The sequence below is a fragment of the Macadamia integrifolia genome, chromosome 1 (assembly GCF_013358625.1).
Source record: "Macadamia integrifolia cultivar HAES 741 chromosome 1, SCU_Mint_v3, whole genome shotgun sequence".
Classification (NCBI taxonomy): Eukaryota; Viridiplantae; Streptophyta; class Magnoliopsida; order Proteales; family Proteaceae; genus Macadamia; species Macadamia integrifolia.
In genome coordinates this window covers 3,478,060-3,494,436 of record NC_056557.1, presented here as the reverse complement: position 1 = coordinate 3,494,436, position 16,377 = coordinate 3,478,060, and the positions used below count along the sequence as shown (strand labels likewise).

Below are 16,377 nucleotides of genomic sequence, written 5' to 3'. Positions count from 1 at the left end.
TGGTCCTGGCTCTGCTGTTGGAGGAGTTATGTCAACCCCGAGAGCGGTCCTGAGTAGGTTCCATAATAAGTGCAACACTTGAGTTAATCCATTCTTGACTTCAGCAACTTCAGCTTGCAATGTCTCTACTGGGTGGACCCACACTTTTTTCGGTGCTTCCTTGTTGGGTTCATCTATGTGAATTGGGTTGTAAACACTTGGTGGTAGACAATCTCAGAGAGATTGTGGAGGTGATACTAGACTTAAGGGAGTCAACAGATTACCCGGATGTGTCCAAAAGGATTGTGGAGAATACTTGAGGTGTGGAATTGTGCCTGAACCAAAAGTGGTTTATTTTAGGATTCTTGAATTCCCAACCCCTTGTTCACACATTCACTAAATTAACAACCAATGATCCATCCAAAGTTAGTCCGCTTAATGATAGGGAGTGGATAGGGGTTGATGCCCTTAGTCCGTTCAATGTCATAATCGGGAGATTCATACAAATGGCTTGTCGAGAATATTCCAATAAGATATTCCATATAATAAAGTCATGCTTTCCTTGCTCTTTTTCCCACTAGATGTCCTTCCTTCTGATTTCTCAAGAATTCTTGGGACTTGATGTGACTTTGACGGGATTACCCCGAAGTCACGTATCTGGACTTTTTCCTCAAGGAGGAGGAACACCTTCTATCTGAAACACATTTAGGAAAGTAATTCTTTACAATAGGAATATACTATAGGAACATTCCTTTTCAAGACCGTAAACAAGTCCTACAGTTAGCTTGTGGTGCTTCTAGCTTCTTCATCTATTTTCTACATGATGCAAGCATGCGGTGGATGCAATGGACCAACAAGGCTTCCTTGACAGAATCTATATACTCAAGGTACATGATCCTTTTGATATACCCATAGGTACGAGATCAAGGGGGTAACTTCCTTGCCCATTACTTGAGACTACACACGAGGTTAAGCAATTAGCCATGGGGTGGTGGAACTGTGAGTGATTGTGTGCAAAAGTGTAATGTAGGGTAACCATCATTCGATCTCAGAATACCATAAAGCGCTCAAACATCCCCGAGGGTGCTGGCACAAATACGGACATCCTCTTCATTTGATGATGCATTCAATCTCAGAATGTTATAAAGTGCATGGACCTCCCCGAGGGTGCTGGCACAAATACAACATCCTTAATGTTTGACGATACCTTTCACTCTTATACAGGAAGGAGGTATCATTTGCTCTTAGAGTACTCTCCATGACATGTGCTGACCTCCCTAAGGGTGAGAGCCTGACAGGGAGTCCCTCGCCAAATGATTTCACTTCGAGCACGATGCATGATGCAGTTAGCAATTACAAATATGGGGTTAGCCAAACACGTTTTCAAACAAATGTGGTGAAAAATGTTTTTGCATTTAAATGTAGCATCTAATAATGAAAGCTAGACATTTATCCTCAGTGGAGTCGCCATTATGAGGGTAGCAGTTGGAAATGGACCAAGAATGTCTCCCTTCCCTTGGGGGGAAAGGACTTACATTTCGACCTCTCTCCTCTCTCTTTCTCTTTCATGTGAAGGGAGGGGTTCGTGTCATGTGTGCTTTGCTTGCGGGCCCCATACCATCATATCACCGCTTGGAGACACATAGAGGCCTATTTTACAAGAGTGCAAATGTCATCATTTGAGACGGGGATTTGATGATGGTCCAATTCGAGGATCGAGATCATACAAATGGAGTTTGGAGTCACCACCTAGAATTATGGGCCTAGGACTCAGGGGTGGGCCCGATTCCTGAGGAAAGGGCCCAAAATTTGGTCTGATCTAGAGATTTAGGGTAAGTGTCAGGTTACAAAGTTGGGATGGTGTTAAGCACCCAATCTGCTCGGTTCAACCAGTTTTTTTGCTAGATGCTTGAGATCGAACATTTTCCACAATTATTACTATTCCACATATATGGCTAAGTTATCACATATATATACATTAATTGAATTCAAACTACTATATACACTAAAACAAGGTCTATATAAATTCTACATTATGACAAGTTGGTTGAGAAATTATACCTAAACTTAACCCCTGTTTTGGGTCAAGAGGGGTGGGCCCCTGATTAGTACCAGCTCGGACTACCCTTCGGATTCTCCTGGCTCAGGGGAAGGTGGTCTTGACCTCCAACTTTATTTCTTGAGAGATGCTGATTGTGATGATATTCGGATAATGTTTTGGCTTGGAATGGTTACTTTTGGATTGGGATTCGGATAGAGCTTTGGCTAAAGAAGGCTATTTCTGGATTTAGATTCGGACAAAACTTCAGCTAGGGAAGGCTATTTTCAAGCTTGGGATGAGGTGGCACTCCGGCAGAGTTTTGGCTAGGGAAGGCTATTTTTGGATTTGGGATGAGGTGGCACTCTGGCAAAGCTTCTGCTGGGGATAAGCTAAGGGAGGGCAAGGCTGAGGTGGCACTTCGATAGAGCTTCTGCTAGGAATGGCTATTTCTAAAAAGATTCTAGGGACACTCGGACAGGGGTTTAGCTCGAAACGACTATTTCTGAAAAGAAACGGGCTAACCTAAAAATGGATTGAAGAACTCCAAAGTTCTAAAGAACACTTTGAAGATCCGAACAGAGTTTCAGATCTTAAGAAAGATCTCTTCGTAGACCCGAAGAACCTCAAAAATGGGGGTTTCTATCTCAAGAACGCTCAAGAACACTCAAGAATAATCAAGGGAGGTGGCTCAAGAACATACTATTTATGACTTAAAACTGGATCTAACTAAGAAGTTGGATTGAAGATCTTTAAGATCCTGAAGAACACTTCGAAGATCCAAATAAGTTTTCAGATCTTGATGAAGATTGCTCCGAAGATCAGAAGAAAATCAAGAGGGGGAGGGGAGGAAAATTTCACTACGAAAGAGTGAAGGGGGATTTTGGTCGTGGTCTATTTTTTCTAAGGGAGGGGGGTATTTACAGTTTTTTTGGACAAAAAGGAGGGGGAATCCCTTTATCCAGTGGACGAAAGGGGAGCTCTTACCTATATTGAGGGGATAAGATTTTTGCCTAATGGGTAAAGGGGGATTTGAAGGAAAAAATGGGTGGGGAGGAATTTTGTCAATGGGTAAAAGGGGGTTTTTAAAAAAAGGAGGAGAGAGAAAATTTAGCCAAAAAAGGTAGTTTTCAAAAAAGCAAGAGGAAAGAGAAAGTTTATCCAAAAAAAGGTGGTTTTCAAAAAAAAAGAGAGGAGAGAGAAAGTTTGGTCGAAAAAGGTAGTTTTTAGAAAAGTGGGAGGAGAGAGAATATTTATCCCAGAAAAAGGTGATTTTTGAAAAAGTGGGAGGAGAGATAAAGTTTAGCTAAAAAAATGTAGTTTTCAAAAAAGCGGGAGGAGAGAGAAAGTTTAGCCAAAAAAGGTGGTTTTTGAAAAAGCAAGAGGAGAGAGAAAGTTTAACCGAAAAAGGTAATTTTTAGAAAAGCGAGAGGAGAGAGAAAGTTTAGGTAGGTAAAGCAGGCAATGTGCACAGCGTTCAGGCTGGCATGAGTGTGCAGGCAATGTGCACAATGTGCGGGTCAGGTTGGCATGGGTGTGTAGGCAACATGCGCACAGTGTAGGTAGGGTGTGTATGACCATGCAGCAGGGGCACACATGTTGTGCGAAGGGGGCATGTAGCGTGAGACAGGGGTGCTCATGTTGTGCAGTGGGGGCACGCATGCTATGCGGTGGGGCACGCAGCATGCGGGGGAGTGCGTAGTATGCGACAAGGGTATGCAAGCCAGGCTGGATGGTTGGGCTGGATGGCTAGCTTGGCTAGCTGGCTTGGCTAGATGGCTGGGCTAGCTGGCTGGCTGGTTGGTGTGCATGACATGCGTGCGAAAAAAAATGTAATTTTCTAACGAAGATTGTGGGCAATCCGATAGTTTGATTTTGACATATCATATATTGTTGGAATTGTATTTTCGAGCGCTATCCATCTGTATAGTCATCTTAACCGGATTCTTTCTTATATAAAAAGCCAAAATTGGACCCCCTTCCCTCCAACCTGAGGGTTTCTAGGGTTTCAGGCCCAGGAGTATTTCTATCAGCATCTTTGTTGATAAGAAGCTGGAAGTCGCATCCAAGATCCATATTTCATCATAGCTAGGGAAGGGTGACAAAATTGGGTGTCTACAAGCAGCTTAAAAATTGGTTCACAGATAATAGTTAACTGAGCTATGAATCTACTAATAAATTGGATGTGACCCAAAAATCCTCATATTTGCTTCTTAGTCCGAGGTGTGGGCATTTCCAGAATTGCCTTGATCTTGATAGGGTCAACCTCAATGCCTCTTTCACTCACCAAGGAACCTAACAACTTTCCTGTTGTTGCCTCGAATACACACTTTTGAGGATTCAACTTTAGCTGATACTTCTTGATTCTTTCAAAGAATCGCCATAGCACGGCAATATGCCCCTGTCGGTCTTTTGACTTCACTATCATGTCATCCACATAGACCTCCACATCTTTGTTCATCATGTCATGTAATATGGCCATAGCTGCTCTCTGATAAGTTGTCCCAGCATTTTTCAGTCCAAAAGGCATCACCTTATAACAATAAGTTCCCCAGGGAGTGGTGAAGGCTGTCTTCTCACGATCTTTTGGGTGCATGCTTATTTGGTTGTATCCCGATAGTCCATCCATAAATGATAACAAAGCATGCCCCATCGTGTTATCCACCAATACATCAATGTGAGGTAATGGGAAGTCATCTTTAGGGATTACTTTGTTAAGATCATAAAATTCCATGCACATTCGTACCTTGCCATCTTTCTTCAGTATTGGTACCTTATTGGCCAACCATTGTGGGTATTTCAGTACTTGTAGAAACCCTTCATTCCATTGCTTCACAACCTCTTCTCTAATCTTTTCGCTCTATTCTGGACCTATTCTTTGGAGCTTCTGCTTTACCGGGTTTGCCCCAGGGTAAGTCAGCAATCGATGTTGCACGATTTTGGGGTTGATATCAGACATATCCTCATAAGACCAAGCGAAGACCTCGGTGAATTCCTTCAGAAGACTAATCATCTATCTGCTTCTTCGTCATTAAGGGTAGTGCAAATTTTTACCTCTTAAAGGCATTGGTTGGTTCTTAGATTAATAACCTGAGTATCCTTATGGATGGGTTAGGATTTCTTTGGTTTGCATTGTTTTATTGATACTTGATATTTATTAAGATCATCATAAAAAAAAAGAAGCAAGCCATACTTGGAATCAGAAATTTCATTCATGAAAGAAGGAGTAACAGACTCGACATACAAGGGTTCTGGACTCTTGATGAGCACATTTATGTGTGAAATCTAGGGTAGTAAAACATGCATTTTACATATTTAGAATGGAGCTACCTTGGGTTTTACTCTCTTTTTGCAGGTTTTATATTTTCAAGGCCTTAAGGATTATCGGGCGCTATATCTTCAATTTTACACGTAAAGAGGTCCTATTTCTTTCCACGGTTGCGAAGAGGACGAAATTCTGAGTAAGATGGACGTGTTCAATTAAAAGTACACATTCGTTTGGTCACCCGTACAAATGATTATTCTTTTTCGGGTCAGAAAAAGAATAATGGATCAGAACTGAACCGAGATGCAGAACCAGCCCGTTTGCAATTGTCCCAGAGGTACAAGGAATACTCCAAATGCCAACAAGGATCGATGGACCACATCCTTAAGTGATTAAAGATTTGTTTTTGGTAACAACAACTACCTAGCTTAGTTGGTGAGCTATGGTGTACAAAATTCCCTTGCTCACCAAGAGCTCTCAAGTTCGAATCTCATGGTTGTTTTTTTTAGAGAATTTGTTGAAGATTTTCTGCTTTTCACTCACTTAAAGCACTAAGGGCATGGAGGGGATTTCCACATCAAATTAGAAGCAAGGAAAATCGTGGAAGCAAGAAGAGAAGAAAAAAAAAAGGAAAGAAAAAAAAGGGAGAACCAAAGATTGTCCAAATCTTCTCTCTCCTCCACATCATCACCAAAGATTGTCCAAATCACACAAAGGAAGAAAAAAAAATCGTCCCTAGGAGAGAGAAAAAAAGAAGAAAAATAAATTAGAAAAAAAAAAGGAAAGAAAATAAGCAAAAAATTATAGGAAATTTCTCAAAATTTATTTCTCTCTTCTCTCTCCTCCATCTTAGCACTTTTGGACTCAAAAGATCTCACAATCAATTGTGGGTTTCTCTCTTTTAGGAAAGAGAAAATTGTTACCCTACCTCTCCATTCCCTATAAATACAACTCATGTAAGAGGAGGAGACACAATTCATTCTTCTTCTAGTTTTTTTTAGTTGCTCTCTCTTTCTCTTGCTCTCTCTTTAGTTCTAGTTCTTCTCTATTTTTGCTTTAATCACTTTTGTAATAGTTTTTTTTTAATGTCAATTAATGCAAGCACTCTTTTATTCTTATTCAGCCTTTTTATGTTTATGATTTATGCAATTGAGTTGTAATTTTTTAAGTTATAGTTCTAGGCTTAGATCTAGGTGACAAGATCACGAGCCGTGGAGTAATTTTTTTTTTTCAAGTTCAAGCATTGATTCAAGTAAGTAGGCTCCTTCAATAGTCTTCTCTCCCCCCTCTCATTCCCTCTTCTGACTACCCTTTCTTTCTTAATTTAGGATTTTTATTTTCAGTCGTTACATTATTGCTATCCCTTTCCCCCAAGGTTCATGGCTAGTGTATGTGTTGGCTTTGCCCCTCCTAGCCATAGAACCATCAATTTATTGCTTTTATTTTAATTGTCTCCCTATCCCTAAAGCCAAGTAGAGAAACCCTTGTAAGAGTGACTCTCTGGTTAAGTAGGGAAGCTCATATTATGATGCATCCCTCGGGCTAAGTAGAGAATCCTACTTGTGAGTCTCTCTCTAGCTTTATCCCCTTTCTTTTACTTTATTTTTATTTCAGCTTTTATTTTTTCCTTTATTATTATTATTTTTTTTTTAATTGCGTGGGTTGTTTATTTTCAGTTACTTATTTATTTAATTTTAATTGCGTGGCTTGCGTCTTTAAATTCTTAGATGACGAATGGTTAGGACGTTATTTTTAGGACGGTAATTAGAATTAGATCACAACCATTAATCAGTTCACTTTCGCATTATTAAAAGAAATAAAAAAATAAAGTGGCTGCTCTCCCTGTGATCGACCCGTAGCGACACTGATCCGTACGCTTGCGGTTACATTTTAAATCTCAAACAAGTTTTTGGCGCCGTTGCCGGGGAGACAGTTCCATGTTATTTTTCACTTTCTTTTGGTAAATCGGAGTGCTTTGTTTGCTTTGTTTTATATTTTTCCTTTTCTTTTATTGAATTCCTGAGAAGAACAACTTGCAATAATAGTTGTATCAGTGGAGGTCGCCATGCCTCACAGTATGATAAAGACAGGTTTCGCCCTGTAGCAGTACCTCAGGAATTGACCTGAGCAACCCCGGATCCCTGCCGGTAACTCCCAAAAAGCAAAAAAAAAAAATCAAAAAAAAAGTTTTGCCATCCATTCTTTTGTGCTTGTCTTACTTTAGTTGTGGGTAGTTTTTCTGTTGCATGAGTGTTAAGTGGGTACGTAATACATTGAATTGGTTAGAAAGAAGAGATCCAACAAGTAGTGACCCTATACGTTTGCTCTCTTTAAAACCCTTCAATATGGGAGACCAACAGCAAAACCCTTCACCTAAATCTCTGAAAGATAGGTTCTACCCTGCTAGAACAGCCCAACCTTCCTGTATAGTTCTACCACAAGCCCAGGGCAATAATTTTGAACTCAAATCTCAATACATCACTATGTTGCCCCACTTCCATGGGTTGACCTCTGAGGATGCATACCTATTTCTAAGGGGATTTGAAGAGGTATGTGTTCTAATTAAGATCCAACAGCTTTCTGATGATGCTGTTAAGCTTAGGTTTATCACTTTTGCATTGAAAGACCAAGCTAAGAAGTGGTTGTATGGGTTACCCATAAATTCCATAACCTCATGGGAACAGTTCACAGTTGTCTTCCTTAAGAAGTTTTTCCCAACTCACAAGACCAATAAGCTTAGAAGTGATATCCTTCAGTTTAGGCAAAAGCCTAGTGAGTCATTTTCCAAACTTATAGAGAGATTCAAGGATCTACTCCAAGAATGCCCTCACCATGGCCTAGACCTATGGCATTTATGTCAAATAATTTATGAGGGTATTGATTACCCAACTAAACAAATGATAGAGTCTATGTGCCCTGACGGATTCACATCCTTTACAGATGAAGGAAAGGCATGGCAATTCTTACTTGACTTAGCTGACAAAACCCGTGAGTGGGAATCAACCCAAGAGAGTGAAAGAACCATAGGAGGAAAATGATATTTTGTGGATGAGATAGTAGCCAAGGAAGCCCATTTGGATAGCCTAATCAAGAGGATTGAGGCTATTGTTCCTAGCGAGCCATCATCAGTCAATTTGGTTAAGATTTGTGCTTGGTGCCAGTCCCCTGGACATGTCATAGAAGAATGCCCCAACACCTCTGGGGGCACTTCTAATGATAGTGTTAATGCCTTATACCAGAATAATCCATATAGTAACACCTATAATCCAGGATGGAGAAATCACCCAAATTTCTCTTGGAATCAAGGCAACCAAGTAGGAACTTTACCCAGTCAACCAGAGCCTAACCCTAGGCATCATCAGCCTGTTAGTTCACAAGGACCAACTAATGCACCACTGAATATAGTACAAGGTCAGACTCAACATGGGCCCTCTAACCAATGTAATGTTGTTTATGCCCTTAGGAGTGGTAGAGAGTACCTACAGAGCATTCCTAAATCTTCCCCATCTATTACTCCTGTTAACTCTCCTTCAGTTGAGGACACAAGTGTGCCTCTTGTTCCAGGTTCGTCTGATGAACCTAAAGATTTTTCTGAAACTAAAGATGAGTTGGTTGAGGAAACCAAAAATGATTCTTCTGAACAGGGGCAAATCCCTAACAGTCCTTATGTTCATCCTGTCCCATTTCCTAATCGCTTGGTAAACAAAAAGAAGACTGCTTCCATGGACAAAATTTTAGAAGTCTTCAAAAAGGTAGAAGTAAAAATCCCTTTTTTGGATGCCATATCCCAGATCCCCGCCTATGCAAAGGTACTGAAAGATTTGTGTACTCATACACGTATCACTAGTGTGCCCAAAAAGGCGTTCTTGGCAGGTAACATTAGTTCCATAATTACTCAGCCTATAGCAGCCAAGTATAAGGATCCAGGGAGCCCTACCATATCTTGTGTCATAGGCAACACCTATATTGAGCATGCCTTACTTGACCTTGGCGCAAGTGTGAATCTTTTACCTTACCATGTGTACAAGCAACTAGGATTGGGAGAATTGAAAGCCACTGGAACTACTCTTCAGTTGGCAGATAGGTCTGTTAAGATTCCTAAAGGGATGGTTGAGGATGTCTTACTAAAGGTGGGGGAATTTATTTTCCCTGTTGATTTCATTGTGTTAGATACCAAGCCCTTCTCAACCAAGGATGAGATCCCAATAATTCTAGGAAGACCATTCTTGGCTACCAGTAATGCATTAATCAATTGCCGGAATGGTCTCCTAAGATTATCTTTTGGTAACCAAACTGTTGAGTTTAACATGTTTAGGATTGGCAAGCAACCACATATGGAAGAAGAGATCAATATGCTTGAGGATTTTTTGGATTTTTCTGATGATTTAGTTACCAACTTTGATATTGATTTTGATTCAGAATTTCAAGAGTGTATGGATGAGTTGGATGATGATAGTGAAAATTTCTTTTCTGAAGTCTTGAGTCTTCACACACTTGTGGAGCCCTTAGGACCCCTTTCCAATTCCATTCCCAAACCTTCCATAGTTGAGCCCCCTAAGCTAGATCTTAAGGAGTTGCCATCTAATTTGAGATATGCTTTCCTAGGGCCTGACCAAACTCTTCCTGTAATAATTTCTTCAAATTTGACTTCTAGCCAGGAAGAGGATTTACTTAAAGTGTTAAAAGATAATAAGGAAGCCCTAGGTTGGACCATGGCTGATATCAAGGTATAAGCCCTTCCATTGTGCAACATCATATACATCTTATGGAGGATTCCAAACCATCCACGGAGCCCCAAAGAAGAGCTAACACAGTGATGATGGAAGCTATTAAGAAAGAGATCCTAAAGTGCTTGGATCATGGAATAATTTATCCTATTTCTGACAGCCAATGGGTAATCCCAGTTCACGTAGTGCCTAAGAAGTCTGGTGTGACTGTAGTTCCTAATGCCAATAATGAGTTGATCCCTACCCGTGTCCAAACAGGATGGTGTGTGTGCATTGACTACAGGAAGTTAAATGCAGCAACCTGGAAGGACCACTTCCCATTGCCATTCATTGACCAGATGTTAGAGAGGTTAGCTGGACATGAATATTATTGCTTTCTTGATGGATATTCCGGCTATAACCAAATCCCAATTGCTTTAGAGGACCAACATAAGACCACTTTTACATGCCCATATGGAACATTTGCTTACAGGCGTATGCCCTTTGGGCTTTGCAATGCCCATGCTACGTTCCAACGATGCATGATGAGCATTTTTTCTGACATGGTCGAAAAATTCTTAGAAGTATTTATAGATGACTTTTCAATTCATGGGAATTCCTATTCTGAATGTCTTTATCATCTTTCCCTAGTTTTGAAAAAGGTGCATATCTAAGAATTTGGTTTTGAATTGGGAGAAATGCCATTTTATGGTTAAATCTGGTATTGTCTTAGGCCATGTAATATCCAAGGAGGGAATTAAGGTAGATAGAGCCAAAGTGGATTTAATTGATAATTTACCACCTCCTCAATCTGTTAAGGATGTTCGGTCCTTTCTAGGGCATGCAGGCTTCTACAGAAGGTTTATTAAAAACTTTAGTCATTTAGCCCGACCTCTCACCTCACTACTTGCCAAAGATCAAACTTTTGAGCTTTCTAAAGAGTGCCTAGAATCCTTCAAACAACTTAAGGAGTTGACCAATGCACCCATTGTTCAACCACCTATTTGGACTGAACATTTTGAACTGATGTGTGATGCTTCGGATTTTACCATAGGAGCAGTTTTAGGTCAAAGGATTAATAAGTTGCCCACTGTCATTTACTATGTTAGTAGAACCTTAAATGATGCACAACTCAATTATACAACCACTGAAAAAGAATTTTTAGCTGTTGTGTTTGCATTAGAAAAGTTTCGGTCTTACTTAGTTGGTTCACATGTGGTGGTGTATACTGATCATTCTGCTCTCAGATACCTAGTTCAGAAGAAGGATGCCAAAGCCCATCTCATTAGGTGGGTTTTACTTTTGCAAGAGTTTGATTTAGAAATTAGGGATAAGAAAGGAGTTGAAAACCTAGTTACAGACCATTTATCCCAGCTTTCCAATTCCTTGACTGTTGATTCTCCAGTCAACGAGAACTTTCCAGATGAACAATTATTTGCAATGTCCAGTGAACCATGGTTTGCTGATATTGTCAACTTCTTAGTTTCAGGTGTGACTCCGGATCACTGGTCCACCCAAGATAAGTATAGGTTTCATTCCCAAGTTAAGCACTTTTTCTGGGATGATCCTTATTTGTTTAAGATATGTCCGGATCAGATTATCCGACGATGTGTTCCTGATCATGAGCAACATTCCATTCTCTCTTTTTGTCATGATCATGTATGTGGTGGACACTTTGGACCTAAGAAGATTGCCGCAAAGGTTGTTCAATGCGGATTTTATTGGCCCACTCTTTTTAGAGATGCTTTTGATTTTTGCAAGGCTTGCCCCGCTTGCCAGTCTTTTGGCCGTATCAATAAGAGAAACATGATGCCCCTCAACCCTATTTTGGTAGTTGAGATCTTTGATGTTTGGGGCATCGATTTTATGGGACCATTCCCTAATTCTTTTGGGAATTGTACATACTTTTGGCCATTGATTATATTTCTAAATGGATAGAGGCCATACCTTGTAAGACTAATGACCACAAAGTGGTGGTCCAGTTTCTCAAAGAGAATATTTTTTCCCGCTTTGGTGCACCACGTGTAATAATTAGTGATAGGGGTACTCATTTTTGTAATCGACCTTTTGAGGCCTTAATGAAAAAGTATGGGGTCACTCATAAGCTATCTACCCCTTATCACCCCCAAACGAGTGGCCAAGTGGAGGTGTCTAATAGGTAGATCAAACAAATCTTGGAGAAAACTGTTAATCCCAACCGTAAGAATTGGTCCCTTAGGCTCATTGATGCCTTGTGGGCCCATCGGACTGCATGCAAGACTGACCTTGGCCAGTCTCCCTACCGTTTGGTGTATGGGAAAGCTTGTCACTTACCACTTGAGTTAGAGCATAAGGCCTTTTGGGCCATCAAGAAGCTTAACTTTGATTTGTCTAATGCGGGAATTCATCGTAGGCTCCAACTATCTGAGTTGGAGGAACTTAGGAATGATGCCTATAAAAGTTCTAGGATTTACAAGGAAAAGACCAAAGCTTTCCATGATAAACACATTCTGCATAAATCTTTTACAATTGGTGATAACGTCTTATTGTACAACTCTCGATTGCATCTTTTTCTTGGTAAGCTTAGATCCCAATGGGATGGCCCGTTTATTGTCCATAATGTATATCCCCATGGGGCTTTGGAGATTTTGAATCCAGGAACAGGGGTAATTTCGAAGGTTAATGGTCAGCGTTTGAAACCGTTCCTCGAGTTTCCTACTACTAGTAGTGAAGAGGTCATGGATCTTCATGAACCTCTTTACAATGATGACTAACTTTTAATCAGGTATGACCCCTTGCATTATCTTTGCTTTTAATTCTTTCCATGCATTGAGGACATTGCATGACTTAAGTGTGGGGGAGGGAAACCAGTTTTTGTTTTTTTTTTTCACTTTGTTTTGTTTGTTTTTCTTTTTATTTTTGAGCTTGCTAAGGGTGAAGTCCTACTTTGGCTTTTGGCTAATGATCATACCATTCGGTTGCTTGATGCATGAAAATAAAAGTTTTGATTAAGGTACCCATTTTGAACGTATAAAAACCCTGTTGAGAAGAAAGAAACAAGCCTGTGTCTTAAGATGAGACTTTCTTTTGAAAAATAAGAGACCCCTGTTTTATGGTGATGGACCATATGTAAGTCTGTGGGTTTCTTGTACTTTTGATTTGGAGTTGAGACCTTCTTTTTAATTTGGCATGGGTTGATAAATGCACAATTTTAAATGAAATGAGAAATGTGGTATAAAGAAGAATAAGAGTTGATTCCTTTGGAACTAGACAGGGCATTGCGCCTCAGGAAGCGTGGTGTCTTGATCGAAATTCCTTGGGAGGAAACTTCTGAAGTAACTCTAGCATCACTACCTTTGTGGACATATGCAAAAAGCGAAGCTACATAGTAACTTGGGTGTCTGGTGTTTGCTCCACCATGTCATTCAGGCCAAAAGTAGTGGAGTAGAATAGAGTTTATTAAGCAAAAAAAAAAAAGAGAAAAAAAATGTGCAAATGTCATTATTGCTTGGTAACATGTTTGGTCAAAAACACTCCAACGCCTTAGTCATTGGTTCCCTATTTCTTCACAAGTGGTTTTGCCTTAAGATAAGGATGTTTTGGAAGAAACGAGGTGAGTTCCAAATTAAGAAATATGCTAGTGCCTGGAATTGATAAAGGGTAATAAAAGTTCAAGTGTGGGGGTCCCTTGTAAGAGAAATTATCTTTGCTCCGGATCGGTATGAGCCTTACCTTTAGCCAAAGTTGGGATTTGTTTATTCTGAATTTTGGGTGAATATTCACTGCAAACACCCACGAGACACAACTCGTCCACTAGGGGTGACCTAGGGGTTTAAAGGCTTGTTGCACATGCTAAGTGCACCGTGATTCCTACGAAAGTGAGTTAGGTTTTTTGTCTTTATTCTTTTTCCTTTTGTTTTGCTCGATGACTAGCAGAGTCTAAGTGTGGGGGAATTCTAATGAGCACATTTATGTGTGAAATCTAGGGAAGTAAAGCATGCATTTTACATATTTAGAATGGAGCTACCTTGGGTTTTACTCTCTTTTTGTAGGTTTTATATTTTCAAGGCCTTAAGGACTATCGGGCGCTATATCTTCAATTTTACACGTAAAGATGTCCTATTTCTTTTCATGGTTACGAAGAGGACAAAATTCTGAGCAAGATGGACGTGTTCAATTAAAAGTACACATTTGTTTGGTCACCCGTATAAATAATTATTCTTTTCGGGCCAGAAAAAGAATAATGGATCAGAACTGAACCGAGATGCAGAACCAGCCCATTTGCAATTGTCCCATAGGTACAAGGAATACTCCAAATGCCAACAAGGATCGATGGACCATATCCTTAAGTGATTAAAGATTTGTTTTTGGTAACAACAACTACCTAGCGTAGTTGGTGAGCTATGGTGTACAAAATTCCCTTGCTCACCAAGAGGTCTCAAGTTCGAATCTTATGGTTGTTTTTTTTTAGAGAATTTTGTTGAAGATTTTCTGCTTTTCACTCACTTAAAGTACTAAGGGCATGGAGGGGATTTCCATATCAAATTAGAAGCAAGCAAAATCGTGGAAGGGTTCCTGCGCAAGAAGAGAAGAAAAAAAAAGGAAAGAAAAAAAAAGAGGAGAAATAAAGATTGTCCAAATCTTTTCTCTCCTCCACATCATCACCCACCAAAAGATTGTCCAAATCACATAAAGCAAGAAGAAAATCGTCCCTTGGAGGGAGAAAAAGAAGAAAAATAAATTAAAAAAAAAAGGAAAGAAAATAAGCAAACAAATTATAGGAAATTTCTCAAAGTTTATTTCTCTCTTCTCTCTCCTCCACCTTAGCACTTTTGGTCTCAAAAGATCTCACAATCAATTGTGGGTTTCTCTCTTTTAGGAAAGAGAAAATTGTTATCCTACCTCCCCATTCCCTATAAATGCAACTCATGTAAGAGGAGGGGAGACAATTCATTCTTCTTCTAGTTTTTTTTTAGTTGCTCTCTCTCTCCCTCTCTCACTCTTTAGTTTTAGTTCTTCTCTATTTTTGCTTTAATCACTTTTGTAATAGTTTTTTTTATGTCAATTAATGCAAGCACTCTTTTATTCTTATTCAGTCTTTTTATGTTTATGATTTATGCAATTGAGTTGTAATTTTTTAAGTTATAGTTCTAGGCTTAGATCTAGGTGACAAGATCACGAGCCGTGGAGCAATTTTTTTTTCAAGTTCAAGCATTGATTCAAGTAAGTAGGCTCCTTCAGTAGTCTTCTCTCCCCCCTCTCATTCCCTCTTCTGGCTACCCTTTCTTTCTTAATTTAGGATTTTTATTTTTAGTCGTTACATTATGGCTATCCCTTTCCCCAAGGTTCATGGCTAGTGTATGTGTTGGCTTTGCCCCTCCTAGCCATAGAACCATCAATTTATTGCTTTTATTTTAATTGTCTCCCTTTTCCTAAAGCCAAGTAGAGAAACCCTTGTAAGAGTGACTCTCTAGTCAAGTAGGGAAGCTCATATTATGATGCATCCCTCGGACTAAGTAGAGAAACGTACTTGTGAGTCTCTCTCTAGCTTTATCCCCTTTCTTTTACTTTATTTTTATTTCATCATTTTTTTCCTTATTTATTTATTATTATTATTATTTTTAATTGCGTGGGTTGTTTATTTTCAGTTATTTATTTATTTAATTTTAATTGCGTGGCTTGCGTCATTAAATTCTTAGATGACGAATGGTTAGGGTGTTATTTTAGATACATATGTTTAGGACGGTAATTAGAATTAGATCACAACCATTAATCGATTCACTTTCGCATTATTAAAAGAAATAAAAAATAAAGTGGCTACTCTCCCTGTGTTCAACCCGTAGCTATACTGATCCGTACGCTTGCAGTTACATTTTAAATCTCAAACAAGTTTTTGGCACCGTTGCCGGGGAGATAGTTCCATGTTATTTTTCACTTTCTTTTGGTAAATCAGAGTGCTTTGTTTGCTTTGTTTTATATTTTTCCTATTCTTTTATTGAATTCCTGAGAAGAACAACTCGCAATAATAGTTGTATCAGTGGAGGTCGTCATGCCTTATAGTATGATAAAGACAGGTTTCGCCCTGTAGTAGTACCTCAGGAATTGACCTGAGCAACCCCGGATCCCTACCGGTAAGCTCCCAAAAAGCCAAAAAAAAAAAATCAAAAGGATCATAAAAATAAAAAAATCAAAAAAAAAAAAAAATAGTTTTGCTATCCATTCTTTTGTGCTTGTCTTACTTTAGTTGTGGGTAGTTTCCTGTTGCATGAGTGTTAAGTGGGTACGTAATACTAAGAATCGGGTAGAAAGAAGAGATCCAACAAGTAGTGACCCAATACGTTTGCTCTCTTTAAAACCCTTCAATATGGGAGACCAACAGAAAAACCCTTCACCTAAATCTCTGAAAGATA

The 16,377-nt window shown here is 39.5% G+C and overlaps 1 non-coding gene across 1 annotated transcript; it reads right to left on the bottom strand.

Annotated features, from left to right (window-relative positions):
* Window positions 1–8,014: 8,014 nt before the first annotated feature.
* On the bottom strand, window positions 8,015–8,121 carry LOC122086553. The gene has a single exon (XR_006142471.1). It is a non-coding gene; the product is annotated as a small nucleolar RNA R71 (small nucleolar RNA).
* Between the last annotated feature and the right edge of the window lie 8,256 nt (window positions 8,122–16,377).